Below are 26,109 nucleotides of genomic sequence, written 5' to 3'. Positions count from 1 at the left end.
AAAACAGTTATCCTGAAGCTGATAGGAAGCAATAGGATAGGAAAGAAGGAATAGGAAAATTCTCCTTCAGGTACAACTCAGCTTCTGATAACTATATGGATATGTCAGTGACGTTTTCTTGGAACTGGTTTGCCATTGCTTTTTTGTTAGTATAAATAATAAAGAGAAAGAATAAGAGAAATTGGGAATTGATGAAAAGGGGAGAAAAAGCAATAGCAAAGGGAGCACATGTTCTGGAATGAGAGGGAAATCTTGCTCCCTATAGTTTTTCTCCTTTATTCCTTCTAATAGCCCACAAAACTCATATCATTAGATGGCAGCAAAGAGTTATAAGTTCTTTTTACTTCCTTGCTGCTATCTAGCTACTGTCTGGATTTCTGCATGGCCAGTCTGATAGTTCTGGCTTGTAAAAACAGTTGTCTGGTACCAGAAGGAAATATCGCCCTTTGATTTCCTGTGAAGTGGCAATATCCAGAATGTGCTACCTTCATTTCAGATTTTAAAATGTACCATTTCCAGTTTCTGCCACTTTACACTTGGGCGGAATGCTTTTATTCATTGTGATTGTTAGCATATTTCTATTTACCTCTTGATATTCAAAAATATTAGAAAGGTGGATTTTGCAAACTACTTCCATTGTGATTTGATTATATTTTTTATCAAGGGCCATACAAACTGTTAGTTAAAAAAAAAAGAATTTCTGTATAGGATGAGATCATGTTTCTTTCTGGAAATTCTGATCTTTCTGTTTCTAAACAGTTTTCAAGAAACATGAATTTATCATATTGTGCTTCAGACTGCCGGACCTTTACTTCAAAGTGACAACAGCAGCATCTTTAAAAGTGCAATCCAATACTTGTCAGCATAGAAGACTGCAGTACCATGAGTCAATCTTAGGTAAAGAGGCATAAAATTGCAGCCAAGGAGAATCAGTGGTCTGAAGGAACGTTGATCCCCTTGTATTTACTTTTTAAGCAGAGGAGGAAAATAGCTTTCCATATGCCATTTCTTTCCCATTGAGTAGTCCTCGATTTGCAACCATTCATCTAGTCAAATTTACAACAGCACTCACAAAAGTGACTTTACAAATAGTCTTCATACTTATGACCATTGCAACATTCCTTCACAGTCACATGATTAAAATTCAGATTAAAATTTTTCTTCCAAATGTTTGGAGAAAAATCCAGGTCCAGTTCCAAGCTGGGAATAAAATGGAGGCTGATTGAAAAGAAAGATTCTGTTTATTGGCAAACAGAACCAACACACACATAGCGTGCCGTTCTGGGACAGCTGGCAAAATGGAATTGAGAGTGGGTGGGTTTTATACCTTCTGGATCCCTATGGGGTCATGTAGAGGTCATGGCAGGCTCTATAGGCAAAAGGGGAAATGGAAATTCTAGGTGTTTGTTTGAGCTAATCTTGTCAACTTTTAGCCTGTTGCTTATCTGAAGTTTCTGTCTGACTTAGTCTTTCTGAATCAATTACCAAATCTGCATTTCTAAAAACTGGCCTCCTCAGTTTCTGCTTGGGGCAGGGAGACTGGGGCAGGGAGACTTTCTGTCTCCCTTAATATTTTTGCCCCATTTCTCCTTTAGGGGAAATATTCTATCCTGCCTTTTTAATATTCCCCAAAATATTGCATTCTCTAGGAGGGTGTGTGTGTGCTAACTTTCTACACAAGCAGCATGTATTTATAATGGCTGCAGTGTCCCAGGGTGATCTGACTGCCATTTGCAACCTTCCCAACTGGCTTCTTACAAGCAAAGACTGTGGGAGAAGCCAGATTCATTTTAATGACCACATAATTCAGTTAACTGCAGTGATTCACCTTAACAACCATGGCAAAAAAAGTTTATAAAATTAATAACCACTTTACCTTGCCTAGCAACAGAAATTCTACTCCACAAATGCAGTTGTAAGTTGAGGACTACCCATATTTGTTGAATGTTTATATCATCTCCAAATTGGTGGTATGTAGTCGAAAGCATAAACACCATATTTTTAAAAATGCACGGGTAACCAGAAAACATCATGCAGTAAAACAAACACGTAAAAGAAACGTAAAATAAAATCTGCAAGCTAAAACAGGAATGACAATAAATGTAGTATAAGATTATGAGAATAAAAGAGCAGTCTTCATCCAAAAATTCTGAAGCATCCAAATAGTTTTTCAGATGATGAGTGTCATAAAACACCATATTTTAGGAGCCAAGCAAGGGCATTGCTCTGGGGATGCAGATTTTTTCTTTCTTTCTTTCTCTTTTAACCATAGCATCCAGGATACGATGAATCAGTTCAAACGTGGCCAAAACCATATCCTAAGAAGAAATAGGTATTTGCATTTGCAGGACGCTTATGGACCATCCTAAGGAAAACACAGATGCTGGCTTGAGTCTGGCGCAGAAACCACTTTCTGGTTCATAGAAAAGCATCTCAAAAGTCAAATGAAGCTGTATGAATCCCACCCTTCGGTGATGAGATTCAAAAATTTTTTTACTACCGGTTGGAGGGGGGGCGGCATGGCTTGGTGGGCATGGTTTGGTGGGCATGGCAGGGGAAGGATACTGCAAAATCCCCATTCCCTCCCCACTCCACTAACCTGCTTTCCAGCTCCATTCTCCTGTGCAGGGCAACAAAAGAAGACCCAGCCAATCAGCTGGGACTCGGAAGGCAGAGAATAGATGGGGGAGGGGCCAGTCAGAGCTGGTTTTTGCCGGTTCTCTGGACTACTCAAAATTTCCACTACTGGTTCTCCAGAATTGGTCAGAACCTGCTGAATACCACCTCTGTCACCCCTCCATTCCCATCCCTTTCTCCATCCCTACATAATTTTCCCCCCTCTGACACAGAGTTAACATGGGGGGGGCTCTAATAAATTTAAACCGTGATTTAATATAATTGTGTCCAGGGATGGGATTCAACCGGCAATACTACCGGTTCGGTAATTGTGCACACGTGAAATAAAGCTAAAGCTGTGCGGCCTGGACAGATGATATGCGCTGCGCATGGGTGCGCAGAACTCAAAAACCACCTTTTTTCCTGCTTTTTCAACCTCAGCTGTGCTGCGCAAAGCAGCTGAGGTTGAAAAAGCAGGAAATAAAGGTCAGGTAAGAGCCCAGGCAGGCGGACGGGCCAAACAGCATCAGACACAGAACCGGTCCTATGTCTGCTGCTCTTCAGAGCTACTGGTTCTGTAGAGCCGTGCAGAATCGGTAGCATCCCACCCCTGATTGTGTCTCTTCTCAAGCAAAAAAATGTACTGTAACAAAAAAATTACCTGCCAAAATCTTTCCTTTACAATTACAAAATGGTCCAGAGACCTGAACTTTGTTCTTTCTAATCTTTCTATTCAGAGAAAGAAGGGGGATGGAGGGGGGAGAGAGAGAGAGAGATTTGTTGAAGAAACTGTTAGTATGGAAATGCTGACTGAGGAATTCTGGAAGTTGAAGTCCATAAATTTTAAAGTTGCCAAGGTTGGGCTCCCCTGCTTTATATGAATTTTCCAGTGCTGCATCTTGTTAAACACACACACACACACACACACACACACACACAATGACAGCACCAGTGTGTGTGGAAAAGAAGAATTAAGGGAACAGAGATAGATTAAAAACGGTACCATATAATGTTATAAAATAAGCCCTACTCCTTCGGTGCATACATCATGCATCAGAGGCCACTCCCACTGCCTTGTTAATCTTTTAGCTTTCCAGATTTTTTTAACTTTAATTTTTTTTTTTTTACTTTAAACTTGCAAGGTTTCACTTTGTTCTTAACAGGTTGTTTTTTTTAATCTCTGCTTTTATGTGTGTGTTTATATTGCTTTATTATGTCGAGTGCGTAGAGCAGGACTGTCAAACTCCTGGCCCACGAGCCAGGTGCATCACGCGCTGGCCATGCCCACGCCCGGTTTAGTGAAGGGGGAAAAAGTCCTGATATGTCACATGACGCCACCATGATGACGTGAGTTTGACACCCCTGGCCTAAAGTCACTTAGGTGAGACAGGTGCTGTTAAAATTTAATAAATCAGCATCAACCTGCTGCTGCTGCACACATGCCCCAAGGGGTAAAAATAGGAATAGCACTTAAACAATTTGTGGGCTGTCAAAGCATTTGTACTTTTGGTTGCTTGGTGACAAGGGACTACAGATGAACTTATTAAAGGAGTAGATTGGCTCCATTAGAAAGTTGTCCCTTCCGATCCTAATAGCAATAGTACTTAGACTTATATACCACTTTGCAGTGCTTTACTGCCTTCTCAAAGCAGTTTACAGAGTCAGCATATTGTCCTCAACAATCTGGGTCCTCATTTTATCTACCTTGGAAGGATGGAAGGCTGAGTCGACCTTGAGCCTGGTGGGATTTGAACTGCCAAATTGAGGCAGCCATCAGCCATCAGAAGTAGCCTGCAGTACTGCACTCTAACCACTGCACCCCCAAAATTCATAGGGTAGAGCTTGCACTGCAATGGCATGACACTGCTTCTGTCATTTTGTCAAGCATAAGAGGGTTCTGTGGATCCCAGTGAGTAGGAGACTGTCAAATGTATTTTGTAAATATGTAACCTCATATTTGTTTTTTGGTGTGCTTCCATTAAAATCCCTATGCTGCTAGTCCTTAAGGAAATCTGATGCCAAACCACGTGAGCAGTAGTAAAAGAATAAGTGCCACAAGCACCTTGGGAGGACCTGTTAATGGAATTAACAAGAATGAGATAAGGCTATAAATTTTTCAGGATTATTGTTAAAATATACACTTAATACAGACATTAATTACTCTGCCCGCAATGAGTCACTATCCACCCACCTCCCCTCTAAGGTTTCATTTTAAGATCTAATTGTAAAGAAATGCAGTTTTAATTATAATATTGATTTTACCTCTTTGAGAGAGTGAAGCTTCATTCAATTCTTTCTAATTAGGTGAGCCGAGCAGTCAAGCCAATCGAAAAGGCTCACGGGCTCCTAATTTCGTAACACTCCTTCACACAGATAAGTAGAAAGAAAAGGCCCATCATCTTAGCAGGGAAAGTAATAGAAAACAGGATTAAGATAAAAGAAAGGGAATGATTTCACGTTTTCAACCGTAGAGGCATTTTAAAGTTTAAGCATGGGAAAGATTCACAGGCCTGGCTCAGGAAATGGGTTTTGTAAATGAACGTTGGAACAACTGCAGAACGTTCATATTATTCCAACATTTATATCAACCACAACAATGAAATGATTTGTAGCCAGTGAAGAATTGCCTTACACAGGCCAATTAACTGATTGACAAAGGTGATGTGTGACTATACTATTTCTTTAAAAAAAATCTTTAGCTGTTAAAGCACTGTTTCTCAACCGTGGCCACTTGAAGACAAGTTGGGAGACTTTAACTCCCAACTCTCAGCAAAGCTGGCTGGGGAATTCTGGGAGTGGAAGTCCATGCATCTTCAATCAGACAAGGTTGAGGAAACGCTGTGTTAAACTACAGTAGTGAAGGTTGTTTCGGGATGTATATTTCAGGTCAATGAGTATGTGTGCATGCAGGGAGGTTGAGACATGCAGGGAGGGTGATGCATATATTGAAGGGGGGAGCTTCTTTCCAAAACAAGATGTTTTAAGAGATTATGTCAGCTGGTAGGGAAAAAAAATGGTAGAAGATGGAAGGAGTCTTTCTAATGTTGGAAGGAGTCTTTCTAATGCAATGTTCTTCAAACTTGGCAACTTTAAAATGTATGGACTTCAACTCTCAGAATTTCCCAGCTAGTATATGGAATTCTGGGAAATGAAGTCTACATGTATTAAAGTTGCCATTTTTGAAAATGGCAAAACACAGGGGTGTCAAACTGGTAGGCCGTGGGCCAGATGCGTCACATGAAGGCCACAGCTTGACACCCGTGTTCTAACACCTTGAAACTGAACTAAACGCATGTTGTATCATACAGTATTTAGAAACCCAGCCTTCCCTTAACTCTGTTCAATGCTACACAACATGAATGCAGAGTAATTAATTAGGTATATACCCCAAGTGACTTCTAATGATATGTTTTAAAAACACTAGAGCATTTTTTTAAGTATTGTATTTTTTTTTCAGAGCTAATTAATTAGTTCACTGTTTTGCTAAACATTCAAGAGCGTTTATTTCATATGCTGCCTTCTTTTCTGAGTTCTGTTTATTTGTATATCAAACTTAACTGCCCTTCTAGAGGGGAAGGGCAGTTAAGAGGGGCTCTATATTAGTTATATCAGGGTCAAACAAACCACAGTTAGTAAAGCATTGTTTTTTCAAACTTGGCAACTTTAAGATGTGTGGACTTCAACTCCCAGAATTTCCCAGCCAACATGCTGGGAATTCTAGGAGTTGAAGTTTGGCATCTTAAAATTGCCAAGTTTGAAAAATACTGGTGTACAGTTTTGCTATCCAGTTACAGGAGCTATTATTGCAGATCCTGTTTCCTTTCTGTAGCTGAAGTCAGCCTCAGATAAATGAAATACTATTTTGGCAAACTCCTATTCTTCGATTCTATGATACTAAAGTAAAGGACGGTTTGGAAATCTCTAGACAAATCCAGCACTGCAGAAAAACACAGAAGAATTTATCCTTTTTTGTGAATTGTTTGTGGCATTTATTTTTTAATCTTAAGTAGGGAAAACTGTTTCTAATAAGCTTAGTAAATGCATTCATTACAGGAAGGCAAGAATGAGAGAATGGAATGTTTGGCTGAATTAATTAAAAGATAAGAGTGATAGAGGAATGGCCTAATGCCACAAATAATTACAATTCAAGATTGCACAATCAAAAAGGACAATTAAGACTGAAATAGTTTCAATGATAGATAGATAGATAGATAGATAGATAGATAGATAGATAGATAGATAGATAGATAGATAGATGAGAGAGAGAGAGATCTGTTTGTTGGACTAATCTTGCATTCTACCCTCAATCCATTGCAAGCATACATAGACAGATACTGAAACACAAGCATATTCTCCTGAAAACAAATCCCATGAAAATTAATAGGATTATTTCTTAAGCAACTTTGCTAAGAGCTGAATCACTTCTATGCAGTCCTAGCTGCCATATTCCTTATTGTGATGGTTTGGATTTGGATAAGTTGACCTTATATTAGAGGGGATACTATTTTAGATTTCTCCAGTGGTTAGGATTGCAAGAATAGAATAGAATAGAATAGAATAGAATAGAATAGAATAGAATAGAATAGAATAGAATAGAATAGAATTATTTATTGGACACAAGGAATTTGTCTTGGTGTATATGCTCTCAGTGTACATAAAGAAAAGATACATTAATCAAGAATCATAAGGTACAACACTTAAGTCATAGAGTACAATCAGAAATCAAATCATACTAGGAAACAGTCAATATAAATCTTAAGGATACAAGCAACAAAGTTACAATCATACAGTCACAAGTGGGCAGGGAGGGTGATAAGAAATGCTGAGAAGATCAATAGTAATAGTAGTGCAGATTTTGTAAATAGTTGGACAGTGTTGAGGGAATTATTTGTTTAGCAGAGTGATGGCATTCGGGAAAAAACTGTCCTTGTGTCTAGCTGTTCTGGCGTGCAGTGCTCTATAGTGTCATCTAGATAACAGTCAGGAGTATATCGCCTAGATATTTTACTGTTAGGCCACAAACAAAATTAGACACCACATGTCTGCTGATGTGGCCTGGTTATAGGAAAATTCCTCCAAAGAAAACTGATACTTCTCATGCTGCATTTATGTAAGGCGATCATGAGGAGGCAGTACCATTAAGAACTGCTATCTGCAGATATTAAACTAATATTGTTAACTGCAAATTGTAGGGCTTCATTGGCTTTTAGAAGAAATGTTCTTATCTGTGAGGAAGATGTACATCCATTTGTAAAAGGAGTATTCCCACTGATGTAGCTAACCCAGCTCGTTGTGCATAAATTGAACATCATTAGAACTGAGGCAGTGTTGAAGTCTTGCTACACAATATTGGAAAGTCTAAAAGAGAACAATAATCCCAACTGTGGGGTAATTTGTGATGAGGACGATGGTATGTTTTCATCTGCTTTTGATATCATCTTCATATATCCAAATTTGACCAACCATATAGACCAAGGGTCTTCAAACTTGGCAAGTTTAAGAGTTGTGGACTTCAATTCCCAGAATTCCAGAGCTAACATGACTGGAGGAGGAATTCTGGGAGTTGAAGTCCACAAGCCTTAAAGCTGTCAAGTTTGAATACCCTTGGATTAGATCATAGATATGTAGGTAGGTAGGTAGGTAGATAGATAGATAGATAGATAGATAGATAGATAGATAGATAGATAGATAGATAGATAGATAGATAGATAGATAGATCTGTATGTAGGTAGGTGGGTAGGTAGATCAATATAGATATAGAATTCCTGAGCTAACATGACTGGAGGAGGAATTCTGGGAGTTGAAGTCCACAAGTCTTAAACTTGCCAAGTTTGAAGACCTCTGATATAGACCCTAATATCATAATATTCATTTCAGAATAATGAACAATTAGGACCATTGCTGAATTAGCTCAAATTAGCTCTGTTCCCCTCTTTGAAAAATTACCTGGAGATTAATAAACAATCTTCTCCATTAACAAAACGTGATGTGACACAATTTACAGCCAAACAAAAATTTAAATACCAGAATCCTACCAATACATAACAGCACTAGTTTAATGTCAATGGAAAGGTTGATACAGATCAGCATAAGCAGTTCTTAATACACACAGTCAATGATAGCAAGATGCATGACTGAAGTTCAACTCCCCATCTTCCAGGCATGAGATTTGTGGTTTAACATCCATGGGCTACTGTATATTGTTGTATATTCTATACGTAACTAAATAAATTCTTGAGGAGGGCTATCTTCAGCCTGCAGAAAACAGCACTGGCATAAAATTTGCTGCCACGCTGTTCTGATGAGACCACCAAATTATTTTGCAGGATAATTTAAAACTGAGTAGAGATAGTCCTCGACTTACGATCACAATTGATCCCAAAAATTATGTTGTTAAGTGAGACATGTGCCAAATGAATTTTGCCCCATTGTATAACCTTTCTTGACACATTTGTGAAGTGAATCACTGCAGTTGATAAGTTAATAACCCGGTTGTTAAGTGAATCCGGCTTCCCCGTTGATTTTGCTTGTCAGACGGTCACAAAACGTGACCACATGACCCCTTGTGACAACAGCAACGGTCATAAATATGGAATCAAGCATCTGAATTTTGATCACGTGATCCTGCACAGATGCTGGAAATGTCATAACTGTGAAAAACGGTCATCAGTCCCTTTTTTCCAGTGCTGTTGTAACTCTGAGCGGTCACTAAATGAACTGTTGTAAGTTGAGGATAGCATTTTTCTAAAAAAGCACTGAACCCAAGTTGTGTTCACTTCTTCAGAAGAGCACTAATCCCATGCTTAAAAGTAGCCTAATCTAAGATGACAAGTTGTGGTTGGTGCAGTAAGAGTTTCTCTCACACTTCACCACATAAGCTCTTAAGTCAGACTGTGTTAAACACTGGCTTAAGCTTTTCGGAAAGAGTCATAAATTTGTGTTTAAATGTAGCTCAGCTAAATATTGATGGGGAAATTGTGCAGCACAGCAGGAGAGCTCTCCCCTCACTTTAGTAATCCACTCTCCCCCACACACATATATCTATGAATTGTTAAATCAGGCTATTTTTTGTACATGGGCTTATTGCTGGGGTGGGATTCAAATTTTTTAACAACCGGTTCTGTGGGCGTGGCTAGGTGGCCATGACCATGTGACTGGGTGGGCGTGGCTTCTTCTTCTTCTTTTTTTCCCAGGCACTCGCTCCCATTGGTTTTTGCCTGCTGGGCCTGAAGCTTCCTGGAGGGGCGTTTTTGCTCCTCCTGGAGCGGCGTTTTGGGACCCAGGGAGGCAAAAAATGGAGTATAAGGGCATCACACACACCCCACGCCCCTTTTTATCTCCTGAGCCTCGGGGAAGCCTCCTGGGTGAAGCAGTAAGACAGTGAGGGGGGTCCTGGCACAGCTAAACATTGGATTGTCGGGAGGGAGGAAAACGAAATACCTTAAGGAGTGACTGGATGGGGAGAACGCAGTCAGCGATGTCGGGCATGGGTGATAAGGACTGACCGGGTGGGGAAGGGAGGGGTGGGTGGAGAGGGGTGGGGTCAGCCAAGAACATGATTTGCTGGTTTCCAAACTGCACAGAATCATAACAACCGGTTCTATAGAACCGGTATGAATTGGTAGAATCCCACCCCTGCATACTGCTTTTGTGAAAGAGCGGGGAAAGCTGTGTTTACAAGTAGTCCCTCAATACAAATACAAGTAGTCCTTGACTTATCAACACCATGGAGCGCAAAATTTATGTTGTTAAGCACGGGTGTCAAACTTCCTCCATTACATTGCCGTCACATGGCGTTTTGCGACGTTTTCCCCATTCGCGGAGGTGGGGTAGGCGTGGCCTGTGCATGACACATCTGGCCTGGTTTGACACCCCTGTTAAGTGAGATTGTTGTTAAGTGAATTTTGGCCCGTTTTACAACTTGTCTTGCCACGGTTGTTCAGTTAATCACTGCGGTTGCTAAGTTAGTAGCACAGTTCTTAAGTGAATCTGTTTTCCCCATCGACTTTGCTTGTCAGAAGGTTACAAAAGGTGATGATGTGACTCCCGGACACTGTAACAGTCATAAATATGAGTCAGTTGCCAAGCATCTTAATCATATGACCAGAGGGATGCTGCAATGTTGTAAAGGTGAAAAATGGTCAATAGTCATTTTCTTTCAGTGACCATGTAACTTTGAATGGTCACTAAATGAACTGCCGTAAGTTGAGGTGTACCTGTATCGAATAGTAAGGAGGGATTACATGCTGCAAATCAAGTCTCCTATAGGCTGCTCAGTCCCATCTCCTGTGCCTGTTACCTGTTAGGCTGCTTTCAAATCCAGATATTTGTTCAGAGGCCTGGTAATACTAGGGGAGGAGGCCTTAAAATGGTGGGAGATTCTTCTGCTTAAACCAGAAAGGTCTTTGAGGTAAGGGATAAGAAATAAGCACTTCGACTTATATACCACTTCTCTGTGGTTTACAACCTTCTCTAAGCGGTTTACAGAGTCACCATATTACCTCCAACAATCTGGACTGTCATTTTACTGACCTTGGAAGGATGGAAGGCTGAGTCAACCTTGAGCCAGTCAGGATCAAACTGCTGGCAGTTGGCAGAATTACTCGGCAATACTGCATTCTAAGCACTGTGCCACCACAGCAGGGATTATGCACACAACAGCTTTAAAAAGATGATAGGCTAAACCCACCAGCAAAGAGTATCTCTGTCAGCTATTGCCTGTTTGTTGTCTTTTTTAAAGGAGGAAAACTCAACTGAGCCAGTTTGGTCCAGTGGTGAATGCACCAAGCTAGAAACCAGGTGACTGTGAGTTCCAGCCCCGCCTTTGACATAAAAGCTGACCAAGTGATTTGGGTCCAGTCGCTTTTTCTCAGTCCAGCCCACCTCACAGGGTGGTTGTTATGGGGAAAATTGGAGGAAAAAGAAGTATGTTTTGCCACTTTGAGCTATTTATAAAAAATAATAAAGGTAGGATATCAATAAATAAAGGATTCAGATAAACAAGAATGACTAAACACTGCTTAAGTGGTGAGATGGGATGAGATGAAGGCATCATCCCAAGAAAAGTAGATACCTGACAATTTTCAGCTAAAGGATTGATCATAGGAAATGATACAGGGAGACAAAATTCTCCTCTCTCTTTGGTTCCTTCCGCTCAATGTTCTCATCATTTTTCCTAGGAGAGGAAAAGGAAGAATTGTGATTTTTCTCACTCAGGTTATAAAATTATACTGTCTAGTTCAACTTCAAAGCAGCTTCATACTTTAGCTTCTCTTTTCTTACATGTCACATTCGTTTATATGTTCAAAGGCTGAAGAGTGTCTGATTTTTGCTCTATTCCATTGCTAATTGGGTTTTCCTTTAATTACAAGGAGGCTCCTGTTTTAATGGCAGCTTGTTGTGGGTCACTGGGCTCCTAATACTCTGTTATACAATACAAACCATCATTACTGTTAGAATATTATTTCACTGTCCATTAAAATTTTATTTTCAGTTACTAATTGGTCTTCCCTTGAGTAAAAACAGTGGGGAAGGGAGGAATTTCAGTGGCACCAGCAGTCTTGTTTCTCTCTCTCCCCCTCCCTCCCTCTCTCTCTCTCTCCCTCCCTCCTTTCTTTGAACCACGATTACTCTCAACTGTGGACAATTATATAGTCCAGGATGACATCATAAAAGAAAAGCATGTTGCCTAAGGTTTCATTTGCAGGAGTCTATCCACAATTAGATGCTTAACAAATGACTAGCATTCTATCTACTTTTAAACCTGCCATTCTATGCCATTACTGAGGAGTTGATCCCATTGAGAACAATGATGCGTACTTACTGATAGACATGCGCATAGAACTGTACAGTTGCTTTTTAATTTTTTTCAAATAGCTGTACCTCAAGGCAGTTGGCGTGAAACTGAAATATTTCGTAAGGAAATGATAACAATAACAGAGTTGGAAGGGATCTTGAAGGCCTTCTAATCCTTGCTCAAGAAACCCCCTGCTCAGGAAACCTGCTGTCACATTGCTCAGGAAAACCCTATACCATTCCAGACAAATGATTGTCCAGTCTCTTCTTAAAAACCTCCAGTGTTGAAGCATCCACAACTTCTGGAGGCAAGTTGTTCCACTGATTAATTGTTCTCTCAGGAAATGTCTTCTTAGTTCTAGGTTGCTTCTCTCCTTCCCTCAGGTGCTTTGAAGAATAGATTGACACACACACCCCTTTTTGTGTGTGTGCCAGCCCCTGAGATACTGGAGCATGCTATCATGTCACTCCAGTCCTTTTTTTCATTCAACTAGACATACCCAGTTCCAGCAACTGTTCCTTATATGTTTTTGCCTCCAGTTCACTAATCATCTTTGTTGCTCTTCTCTGTACTCTTCCTAGAGTCTCAACATCTTTTATTAAATTCTGTGAGGGGGATACAATGGTTTAATATTTCATGGAATTTTTAAAAAATCTATTGGTATACCTAGGATTTCAAAATAGCTATTTAGAACTTGTATTTTTTCCAAGGAACATTTAAATTTGTCTGCTGTATCTTATTCATAAGCTTATATATAGTGATAATTACATTTATTGCAAAACAGCAAAATCATTCATTGTGCATAAATATTTAGATGGACATAAATTTGGAGCACAAAAAGATGGGATTCTTTGTGTATACTGTTTTTTTTTAAGGGGAAGCTTTTGGATTTTTGTTTTCTAAAACAATGACTACACAAACACATAAAAGCAAACTTGGTTTGAAAAGAAAAGTTTTAGTATTACTCTTTCAAACCATTCCAATTAAATTAGATAAAAATTCTTTAATGAATTAAACAAAATTACCATGAAATTTATTTGGTCAGGAAAAAAGCAAGAATAAAATTAAGTTCACTATAAGATAATAGTTGCAGGGGTGGATTTGGACTCCCTGCCTGGGAAATACACTATAAAGCAGTAGTTTTAACATGGATTAAAGAATGGGCCAATCTGAGAAATAAAAGAATCTTAATCCTAGAAGGGCACGATCTAGAGGCGGGGTGGCATGCCTTCATGTGGAACCCTGGAAATAAGAGATATACACACTTTAATAGGCATGACTGGATTGCTGTAATGCGGTCTGTGATGGGCTGCTCCTGAAAAATATCCAGAAGTTTTAGTTTATTTATTTATTTAAAACATTTATATAGCCGCCCATCTTTTAGACAACACTGGGCAGCTCCCAATCGAGTTGGTGCAAAATGCAGTGACATGAGCAGTTAAAATAGCACAGTTACCCATCTGCTCCACAGACCATTGGTTTGCCTCTGGATTGAATTTAATGTGCTGTTTTTTTCACTTTTAAAACCCTTCATGGCATGGAACAGGACTATTTCCCCAGTTACATCTGCCTCTCCCTGCACATCTGGCAGAAGAGGCATACTGTGTATACCACCTATAACAGAAGTACATTCGGAGGGTCCCAGGAGGTCTTCCTTCTTTATCACATTCCCCCCTGCCCTGAAGTGAAATGAATGCCATGCCTACTTATTTTCTAGAAGTTTCTCAAGATCTGTCTATGACATCAGTCCTGGGTATCCCAGGAGATCAGTGAGACCTTGAGATGGCTCCATTATTTATATCTAATCTCTTGTGTACCTTGAGTTTTTTTAAAAAAATTATTACTGGCTTTTTTAAAAAAAGTATTGTTTGTATGCCTCCTATTTTAAGCTGCCTGAGTCACTTTTTGTGAGATGGGTAGACATATAAATTTGATGAATAAATAAATAAAAATAAAACGAGGAGCCTTAATTTTTGCATTGATTGAGTTGATGAAGTAGATAATACAAGTAGAACGTTATTACAATACAGAATGTACCTAAACAGAAAGTACAGTTTTTACAGTGAGCAAAGAGTAGGGGCTGAATCATAACTGAATTTATCTAACATCTAGGTACCAAAGTAGGATACTGAAATAGTGGAGGTTTTTTTTAGATTTTTCACACTGATTAGAATTGTTTGTAACCGGTATGGTTTATTACATTATTTGTATAAGGAAATGATGCAGAAATTTGTATGACCCTTCTTCCTATTTGATTCAGCCCAACTGTTAGTTGAGATGCTCACAAATGCATGTAAACAGATTCTTTCATTGAGGTGTACAGAACAGCGGAAAGTTCAAAAAGGAAACCAAGTACTACTGCAGTTTTTTACATCATCTGTCTGAAATCCAATTTAGCTGAAATACTGTATTATATCCAGGAGCAATTCTGCTAACTTGAAATGAGGAGTAGTTTTCTACACTTAAGTTTGGCTTGTTATAAATGTGTAATAATGTAAAGCTGAATTGCTTCTTGGAATTGACAAGTTTGAAAATATATGTATTTTATCTGATTTTAATTTCAGTTTTTATGCTGTGGTTTAATCTACCTGAGAATATTAGCAATCTTTTTATCTTTAGAGTAAGTCTCTGGATCTCAAGTTTGCAGGTATGTATGAACAAAGATACGGATACTGCCTATCTAAATTTAAAAAGACAATTAAAAAAGGCAGTTAAGAATTGTGGCTGCTATTTTATACACTCTTCAGGGCAAGTCCTATAAAACTTAATGGGCTTTATGTTTTAGCTGATGTCCCTAAGATCTACAAAGCTTGGATACTATGCATCCCTCCACTTGACTATCAAAATCAAAATACGTGGAGGTGTGTAACACTAATAATTAGAAAGTGCAAGTTATATGGATTTCAGTATATAACTTCTTGGATGGCCAGAGGAATCTTCCTTTCTTTCTTTTTTTAAAGGTAGTATGAAGTTCACATAATAGTCAGCCAGTAGTTTCCCATAATTCTCCATGAAAATCTAAGTGTTCTTGGCTTGACCACACACACACACAAAAAAACCAACCATGGAAGGAAAATATACCGGGGAAAATTATTTATATATCTATCTCCTTTTATTTATTTATAAAATGTATATGACCATCCATCTCACATGAAGTGACTCAGAAGAACCAGGAATTAAAACCCCATGAGAGGAAAGATGTTACCAATACATAAGATGTTACCTTTATTATCCTATTACAATCAAATTGACTCCAAATAGAAATTAGCTACTTTATATGGCCTCCTCACGTCAACATAAATGGGCAGAAGGAGAGAAAAGCCAAGCTTTTCATCTGCACTTCTCCAGCCTCTATCCATTCTCTCTTTAAAAAGTTTACCTCAAATTTTTAAGTTATAGGAAGTCTAAATCTTCGGTTGTCTTGTGGGAAGTCTAAATCTTTGGTTGTCTTTTTTCTTCAGGAAAACTTTTTAACATAATCTTTTTTTGTACTTTGAGGGCAACTTTACCTTCCCAGTGTGAGATGTCTTTCAACTAAAAGAATCATTGTCATGTCAGTTCTTCGATATTAATGTTTTGATTTCCAGGCACTGTAATGGTCCCTACCTAATGCTTTCATTAAAAAAAATCTGTAAAGTTAGCCAATCAAGAAGACAAATAGTATGCAGCCTATTTTTTTCCTATTAACATGCTCGCCTTACTCAACTTCTTCATTTATCCTTCTGTTTTAAAAGGAGCTCTTAATTACTTCCAGTCCCATTTCAGTTGTAAATGCATCTTTATTGCCATTCTTTCATCATAATAAATCCTTCTGCCTACTCAAAGAGCTGACACTTCACCACTGATTTACAAGTGACCCATTTTTATTAATCAGATGTTTGCCCTGACTCTGTTGTAGTGGTAACACCATTACAGATAACTTTTGATGAAGAGCCTCTTTCTTTTCTTTCCAAGATGCAGCTTTTAATCCAAGGATGCTTGATTCAAATTAAATATCAACAAATCTCTATCTTTCCAAAGCATCACCCTGTGGTATTTTCAAGTTTTATATATATATATATATATATATATATATATATATATATATATATATATATATATATATATATATATATATATATGTAGATCTTTGGTTGTTCGGGTTTTCTCCCGTAAGATTTGAAGTATCTAGGCAACGTTTCGATGAAGTCTCATTCATCATCTTCAGGCTTCTGTCTCCAGCTCTGTGCTTCTCAGAGTAATGGAGATTGCAGCTGCTTCCTCCTTTTAACTGCCAGTGGGGGTGGAACTTGATTGGGTGGGGGCTTGGCTGTGTTCTGATTGGGTGGGGGTGTGTTCTCATTGGTAGGGGTTTGGCTGTGTTCTGATTGGTTGGGGGTTAGCCGTGTTCTGATTGGTTGGAGGCGTGTTCTGTTCAGGAGGGGCTTGGTTGTGCTCAGGTTAGTTTTAGTTGCTGGGGATTTGAGCTGGAGAGTTGTGATCTTGCTGTTTGGCTTCTAGTTCGTGGTCCTGCTGCATCTTCATAGTGGGTGTTGGTTTGCTTCATGTATGGCTCAGAGGGGTTTGAAGTGGGTAGTGATGCAGCTGCAGTGCAGCTTCTGGTCCATGGTCGTTTCTCATTTTCTGAATGGGTGGGAGTCTGTTTTCTACATGGAAGTGTGGTGGTGGCATCTGTGTGGCTCTCATGGTGTGGGTCCAGTGTCCTTCTTCATGTTAGGTACTGTCTGTTCATGAGGGCGGGTTTCCAAATGGCTGGAAGGCGGAGGTGTCATCTCGTTTGTTCATGCTGTGTGGGCGTTTTTCTATCTCTATGGCTTCTCTGATTATTCTGCTGTTGAAGTGTTCGGTTTTGGCGATAGTTCTGGTATTTTTAAAATCAATTTCATGTCCTGTGGCTTTGAGGTGTTGGACCAAAAGATCCGATGGCTCCCTAGGACACACCATCTACCAGAAGAAAACACATACTAACCGCTATCTACATGCACTCTCACACCACCACCCAGCACAGATCAATTCCGTAGCCAAGACACTCATCTCCAGAACAAAATGCTTAGCCGATGAACAACACCAAAAAACCGAACTACACACTCTCACCAACGTACTCACAGCCAATGGATTCCAAAGAAAGAAGATTACCTACCTAATCCAAAAAGAAGCCCCAACCAAAATCCAAGACAGAGAACAAGAAAACGGAAAAGCCCTCCTCCCATATATAAAAAGGCACTACAGACAAAATTAGCAAGATCCTCCAAAACACAACATCAAAACAGCATTCTGCACAAACAAAAAAATATCCACCATCCTAAGAAACCCCAAAGACAAAATCGAATTAGAAAACCAAGGGTATACGAAATCCCCTGCACAGCCTGCCCTAACACATACATTGGACAAACTAACAGAAGAATAAGCGCACGCATTGAAGAACATAAGAACTCAATCAAAAAGAAGAAACGACCTCTTCCCTGGTCCAACACCTCAAAGCCACAGGACATGAAATTGATTTAAAAATACCAGAACTATCGCCAAAAAACCGAACACTTCAACAGCAGAATAATCAGAGAAGCCATAGAGATAGAAAAACGCCCACACAGCATGAACAAACGAGATGACACCTCCCGCCTTCCAGCCATTTGGAAACCCGCCCTCATGAACAGACGAGTACCTAACATGAAGAAGGACACTGGACCCACACCCATGAGAGCCACACAAGATGCCACCACCACACTTCCATGTAGAAAACAGACTCCCACCCATTCAGAAAATGAGAAACGACCATGGACCAGAAGCTGCACTGCAGCTGCATCACTACCCACTTCAAACCCCTCTGAGCCATACATGAAGCAAACCAACACCCACTATGAAGATGCAGCAGGACCACGAACTAGAAGCCAAACAGCAAGATCACAACTCTCCAGCTCAAATCCCCAGCAACTAAAACTAACCTGAGCACAACCAAGCCCCTCCTGAACAGAACACGCTCCAACCAATCAGAACACGGCTAACCCCCAACCAATCAGAACACAGCCAAACCCCCTACCAATGAGAACACACCCCCACCCAATCATAACACAGCCAAGCCCCCACCCAATCAAGTTCCACCCCACTGGCAGTTAAAGGAGGAAGAGCTGCAATCTCCATTACTCTGAGAAGCACAGAGCTGGAGACAGAAGCCTGAAGATGATGAATGAGACTTCATCGAAACGTTGCTAGATACTTCAAATCTTACGCGGGAGAAAACCCGAACAACCAAAGATCTACATATAAATACCGAGAACCTCAGAAACATATATATATATATATATATATATATATATATATATATATATATAGAGAGAGAGAGAGAGAGAGAGAGAGAGAGAGAGAGAGAGAGAGAGAGAGAGAGAGAGAGAGAGAGAGAGAGAGAGAGAGAGAGAGATAATAGATAGATGATAGATGGATGGATGGATGATGGATAGATAGATAGATAGATAGATAGATAGATAGATAGATAGACAGATGTGTGTGTGTGTGTGAGAGAGAGAGAGAGAGAGAGAGAGAGAGATCTTGTACCTACTGCAGTCTCTTGAAATGAATTGGCAATTTTTAACTTCCTTCCACTAGAGGAAATGGGAAATATATAATTCATTGGAGAGAAATTGTCAGACACAAATGATCAAGACCATATATTAAGTTGAAATTCAGAAGATTTATTATTTAAATCTACACAAAAAAATCTAAGCAAGTGCTGGTCAGCAGTAAATTGTGCTAGATAAGGGTCAAAGGAATTCAGGAGGTCTGGACTTTGATTGTTTGTGGAAACATAAGGATTCTAAGCTGATGACACATTTAACTCTGTCTTCCAACTCTGCCTGCTTTTTTCCTACAGAAATTGACCAAAGAAGCATGGGACCGAACATGTGGACATTAAAATGTAATGTAGTGTTCCTATTGCTATAAGGCCATACCTTGCCAGGCAAATGAAACAAGGTAAGAAAACATTAACCATGGCAAGAGATTTAAAAAACTTAAGCACACACTAGCTACATTTTAGTAGGAAAATAAATCTGAAATGGTTTCACAGACCATCATAACAGGAATTGTTCTGAGGTCCTCAGAATCATTCACAGATTTTTATTAGGATTTGTTCATCTGGAATATAAATAGTATTTCTATCATTGTGCCTTTTGAAATTATAATATCATAACAGATAAGACCTGCTGGACAAATCTTGTAACAAAGAAATTTGTCTAACACACTCAAAATGCCAAAATCACACTTTCTAAATCATTGTAGAAATTTAATATTTTACTTCTCTGTCTTCTGAGATACCATTTCCTAAATATACTGGAGCAAGGCATGAGCCAAAGTGAGCCTTGGGAAAGGTTTACTCTTTAAAATAGGTCCATTTTAAAACAAATAAAATAAGTAAAGATATGCAAAAAAAAAGTATTACAAAAAAGAAAACCGTGCAGCAAAAATGTAGCCATAAATGAGACATTTCTTTCTGCTGTGCTTATTGCAAAAAATTTATGCTGCAAAATTAATAATGGATGAAAAATCTGAATGGAAAAATGAGAGCCAGAATGTGAATTGGACTGATCCATTGTTTTGTAGCCTTCAGCCAGGAAGAGGGATAGAAGGTGGACAACATGCACACATGCGCACACATGCACATGCACACGCACACACATACACATACGTTCACAGTTCATAGTATCACCAATTGCCATCAGCAGGAAGGAAAGGAAAGCAGCTTTGGGGCCTGGATGGTGTTCTTTAGCTGACTGCCATTGTTCTCAGCGTAGAGATGGAGTCCCTAAAAAGGATCTTGAGTAGCCTGAACTACTATTCGACCCAGGATGGACAAAACTGAGAGCTGAGCAATGCGATTTCACCTGCTGCCCATTACAATTCATCTAGTGCAAATGGCTATGCAAAATAAATTGTGTAAGTGCCATTTAGCTCAGGGGAAAAAAACCCTCATTTATTGCAAGGACCAGCTGGTGATGTTGTTTGCCTAGGCTCTCTGAAAGGTAATTGGAAGCACAGTGTAAAGACTTGACACAGTACATGGAGCCGCACAGATTGTCAAGTTGCCCTAGATAGCCATCAGTAGGACACATACTGTACATATCAGAGAGAGGGAAGGTGTCACAAAGCAACTGGATGCCCCGAAGTTTTGTTTGGCCTTTCTCAGAAATTTAAAAAGAGGAAGAAAGGAAAAACACATGTTTGAGCCTAAAATTGTTAATCCTTCTTCCATTTCATTTGTGTTGCACATTGCTTTTGTAGCACCTATTTTATTCATTTTAATTTATTTATTTATGCATGCTTTCTGGGGACACCAAATGCTGAAATGCTAAGAATATTTTGTGGTGTGTATTCTTAACCATTCTCAAAAACTAATTTCTTAATAAAATAAATTTAGGTCTTTGAATTATCACAAGAACGTTTCCTTTCCTACCATGAAGTTCATGTAGATGAAATCCAGGTATGACAATATGGTCCCTTTGGCGGCAACTCCGCCAACTCTCTTGGTGCTCTATCCTGGGTTCTTTTTTAAACCACACCCAATCAGACTGATTCAAGCTCAGGCGAAACACAGAAGCTCAGGACTCTGGACCAAAGTGGCTTGTTTATTTATAAATACATACACACACACACACACACACATTCAAAGGATGGGATTTTTTTTTATTTTGTAAAATCAGTGATGTGTGAAATGTACAAATATGTAAGTGCTTCCTAGTATATCTATTTTATTTTATAATTCCTCTCTCTGGAATTTTGTTGCTGTTGTTCTTCAGTTTTGTTAAGGGCCAGCATGTAGAACTCCCACACTTTCTATAATAAATTTTTCTTCTCCTTCTCCTCCTGCTCCTCCTCTGGATCATCCACTCTCTCTGAAGCAAAAACACTTTTGGCTGCTGTATGTAGAACCCTAATAATTTCCAATTCCTTATGCCCACTCTATTTTTGAAAGCATCTGTGAGATGTGTCCAAATATGCACAACGTTATATCAATTTCTAATTGATCCTGATTTTTGAGCAAGGAATTCAGACAAGTAAGCATTCAAACATTTGTTTGGTATCCTGCAGCCTGAAGTAGTACAATAATTATAGCACACGATGCCCACATTGTAGCATTCTTGCCTCTTTTTTTAATATATGTAGCCAATGTTATTATTTTAATGCTTTTATATCTATGAACTTAATTTTAAGCCACCCAGAGTTGCTTTGTGGAGTGAGATTGGAGGCATATAAATTTAATAAATAAATAGAAACTTGCTTCAGTAACGCTATGTAAAAAAAGAGCGCCACTGTGGTATACAATAGTGATTACTATAAGTTGCTGATCTGGAAGCAGCAAGATCCAAATTCATATTCAATCCATTCCTCATCAGTGCAAACTATTTCACAGGATTGCTGTTGGAAGAAAAACTGGAGGACTGCTACTTTGAACTCTACAGGGAAAATATTGAATGAAGTAAGAACTATTGCTATCTGTAAGGGTGGAATACTTAAGTTCATATCATCCACATTGTAAATTCCAAATGTTTCTTCTTGCCTAGACCCAATATTAATTATGTTAGCACATTCTAAAGTAACTTCTCCAAATATCGTGCCACTAACCTTATCGCTGATAGACCTTTGCAATATGCAAAGTGACAATATTAAAATTGTCCCTGTTAAAATTTAATATCTGCTGGAGCTCATTTCATATATTTTTTTTAACTATATGTAGAACAGTATTTGTTCAAATAAATTATGTTACAGACTAAATGTTCAAATGCCATTACATTATCATTAAAGTCAACATTCTCAGCAATGTGCATTCATGAAGGCAATGAGACTTAATATGAACCCTTAATAATGATGGAGACGGTTTTAGTAATATGCAGTCCATTAAAAGAAAAGCTTGAACATCTAAAATAGCTAGAAAAGTTTTCTTCAAAAGTGCAAAGAAAAGATTATTTTTCTTATACTTCTAAATGTTTAGAGTATTGATCCTATTTCATTTCTGTGAGGTGCAATTACCTTTCTCTATATGTAGACATATCACTCATTTCCCTCTACCTTATAGTCTATCCTTTCTTCATAAAATGAATATAAGAATCACCTTTTCACAGTACATAATTATTATGAAATCTAATGTAAGATGTAAAAAGAAAAAATACTTTTATCTGGTATCTATGGAAATTCTCAAACATCCAGGCCATGGTTGTCCCAAAAATGTTTTTTTCAAAAGGTAACTGAACTTCCTTGTTTTTTGCTTGAAGACATTTCACTTCTCATCTAAGAAGCTTCTTCAGTTCTAACTGAATGATGGAGAATAGAAGGATTTTGAACAGCACTGCCCCAACAGAGGGGAAGGGAGAAGACACCACCCATCTCCTGTCTACAATACAGTCCTTTCACCAGTTCCAAGAAGGTTCCACACCCATTTGCACTATTTGGGTGACCTTGAGGACCCAGATGAACCTCCCAGTGGTCTCAATGACTCTCAGAAAGAGTGCTAACAACCAGATGATTGCAAGGAATATAAAACTTTCCACCACTCAGTCTGAATTGAAGATTCAGTTAGAATGTATTATTGGAAATTCAGATTTACTCTCTAGTGCTGGTGGCGGATGTCATAAGAGCTACTCTAGCATTTCTCAAATCACACATGGTATAATAATATTGGATTTGAAATTGAATTTGCCACCATCTTTTAAAGACATTGTGTATCACAAACTTCATTCAAATCAAATGTAATTCATCAGATGGAGAATAACAATAATAACAATAGCAACTGTAACTGTAATGACCCAGGGCGTGACACAAAAATAACAAAGTTACCAAAGTAGAATAAATTCCCTTTAATGCCTCCAACTTGGCCCCAAAGTCCAATTATCTGCATAACAAACTCTTTAAAAAACAGTCTATGAAGGGCAGAAATGCAGTCCGAACCCAAAGTAAAGATAATTAGAAATAAAAAACCCAACACAAACCACACTGAAGTAATTAACACGGCAGACCAGGATGATAAATTGCAGACTTTCAAAGGATAATGCAGCACCTACAGTTGGGAGGATGCCAAAACCCAGATAAGGCTCGACCAAGATAATGTACGCTTTGCTTCCAGCAAGGAGCCGTGTGCAAACACCCCACTTATATCCTGTTCTCTCAGCTGCAACTAATGAAAGGGATCAGGGCCTTCTTCTCTCTCATAAGCCACGTTGCTCCCTTCTCTGTTCCTCCCTGTGTGCCCTAGGATGAAGAGGGGATGGTCCTGGATCTTCCTCTGAATGCCCAGTCGGACTGTGCCCTTCCTCCATTTCTTCCACAGCCACCTGAGCCACACTCCCACTCCCTGTCAGAGGCTCAATCTCCCCCTCAGAATCAGACTCCAACAAGGGCATGACAGTAACAATACTGTCCAATCCTCCCAGTTTTATAACAAACAATTCAGCTACTGAGATTATGTACTATGTTGGTAATTCTCAGGATAGAAGCCCAAATTGCTAGTTAAATTAGTTCCAACTTTTCCTAGTATGATACCTCCAGTGTCATATCTATAGCACATCTCTAGGACATCAAGTTAGAGATAAAGTAAAAGGTCTGTGAATATGTGTTTTCAGTTTCGTGTTCTGAAATGAGGCTCAGGAAATGGATACCAGAGAAGACCATATTACTGTGATTTTATTAAAGCTAAATAGTTCAGAGCTGTTTAGTTCTGAGTCAAATTGAGATTGCATGGGTGTTCTAAATAAACTGCTCTGAGGAAAAAATATCATACTGTAATAAATAATCCTTCATTCTTCAAGACTGAAAACCACTTTTTAGTAATTGCATTATAATGTCACCCAGATAAGTCCCTGAGGTAAAAGATTCGTCTCCAGAGAAGAAAAATATCCATAGAAAATCACTGATTGACAAAACGCAAAGAGTCGCCTGAAAATTCACTGAACCTCAGTGAAAAAAGGGGAATGAGTCTCTCCTAAATTTTCCTTTATCCACTTAAATGTGTGATAAAGAAGAGGCCATTGTTGCAGTCCTGCCACTTATTCTTCCCAAATTCTATGGGTTCACCCAAGAGTTCTGAAGCTTGGTGGTTTGCTTACAGATGTTTCATTATCTGATGATGTTACCAAGTCAGGTAATGAAACATCTGCAGCAAACATCCAAACTCAAGAGAGCACACCAAGGACTCCACAGTTTAACCCTGAGCTAGGTATATTCTCTTTTATTGAAAATATATATTATTCTTCCATAATCCATGAATCAGTTTGTCATATTCAAGCCAATAGGAATAGAGCTTTTCTTCTAATCTTCTAACTTAATTTGTGCAGAATAGGGACAGGCAGCAAACATGTCCTATGTGAAGCATTCAGGTAAACACTTTAAGATTGCTCTAGTCATTGTATCAAACAAGGCAGTGGTCAAAATTAAAGAGAAGGGAAAAAAGACTTTAATTGCTCAACATTTATTTATCCATCTGCCACAATTCTACTATTATAAGTCTCAGTGGCGCAGTGATTAGATTCTAATACTGCAGGCTACTTCTGCTGACTGCTGGTTGACTGCAATTTGGCAATTCAAATCCCACCAGACTCAAGGTTGGCTCATCCTTCCATCCTTCCAAGATGGGTAAAATGAGGACCCAAATTGTTGGGGGCAATAGGCTGATTCTGTAAACCGCTTAGAGAGGGCTGTAAAGCACTGCAAAGAGGTATATAAGTCTAAGTGCTACTACTATTCTTCTGTTCTCCCTCGCTTTTGGGCTTTCATCTCTGTGCAATAGATTTCAGGCGCTGTTACTCCCAATCTCCTCATTTATTACCTGTTTTCTGTACTACGGCCTGTATAGAGAATCCACAAAAATGTTTAGCCATTTTTAAACTAGCTTCAGTTACCACAAGCACAGAATCCAGCACAAGAGGTGGGGTCTCTCCGATACATTTTGGTGCTTCAAGGGCTTTTTGATGTCTGCACGAGCAGACATTGGAACGAAATCATAAGTACTCTGGGAGTACTCTCAAGTCCTTCCTCACTTTGAACAATTGCTAAGCAGACTGTCATAAGTCAAGAACTCATCTGTATTGTCTTATGATTGGACCACCTATTGTTAAACTTATCTTACAAAGCTGACTAGTGCCAGAATTTTACTAGTCATGCTAGTTTCTTCCTGCCACCAATGTCCCACTGCCTCTTAAGTTGACAGGCTCAGGAGATTGTAAGTTTGTGGCTTCCCTTTTCAGGATAAATTGCCTTTCCATTCTTTGCTAAGGATGTAATTAACCCCTTTGCTGTTATGTAACTAGCCTCCCATTCCTTCTATAGATTTATGACATGCAGCTTGGGGATCACGAGGCACAATTTTCCGATCTCATGATCAACCATCCTGGTACAGTTTCCTGGTGCCAGATGGGAGGGGGAAGCCTGGGATGATAAGATTGAGTGCTAAAGAACCCATAGTTACAGATGCAACATGACAAATGGATCTCATGACTGGTCGAGAAAATTCCCTTGTACGTTGTTCCTCCTATTTAATAAAACTTGGTATGTTGCAGGAATCCCGCCATCAGTTGACCATTTTGTCTCTGGGATTTCCTTTGGTGGATGGTGAATGCCTTCCTTCCCCAGAAAACGTCTTCTTCTTGTGCCATATCCATCATCAGACGTTGGTGATCATGTTGGCGATCCTATTTTTATCAACAGCCGCACGAAAAAGT

This window comes from Pseudonaja textilis, chromosome 2 (assembly GCF_049901715.1).
Source record: "Pseudonaja textilis isolate UNSWEBS1 chromosome 2, rPseTex1.2, whole genome shotgun sequence".
NCBI lineage: Eukaryota > Metazoa > Chordata > Lepidosauria > Squamata > Elapidae > Pseudonaja > Pseudonaja textilis.
The sequence above is the reverse complement of the archived record's forward strand: the minus strand, read 5'-3'. Positions refer to the sequence as shown.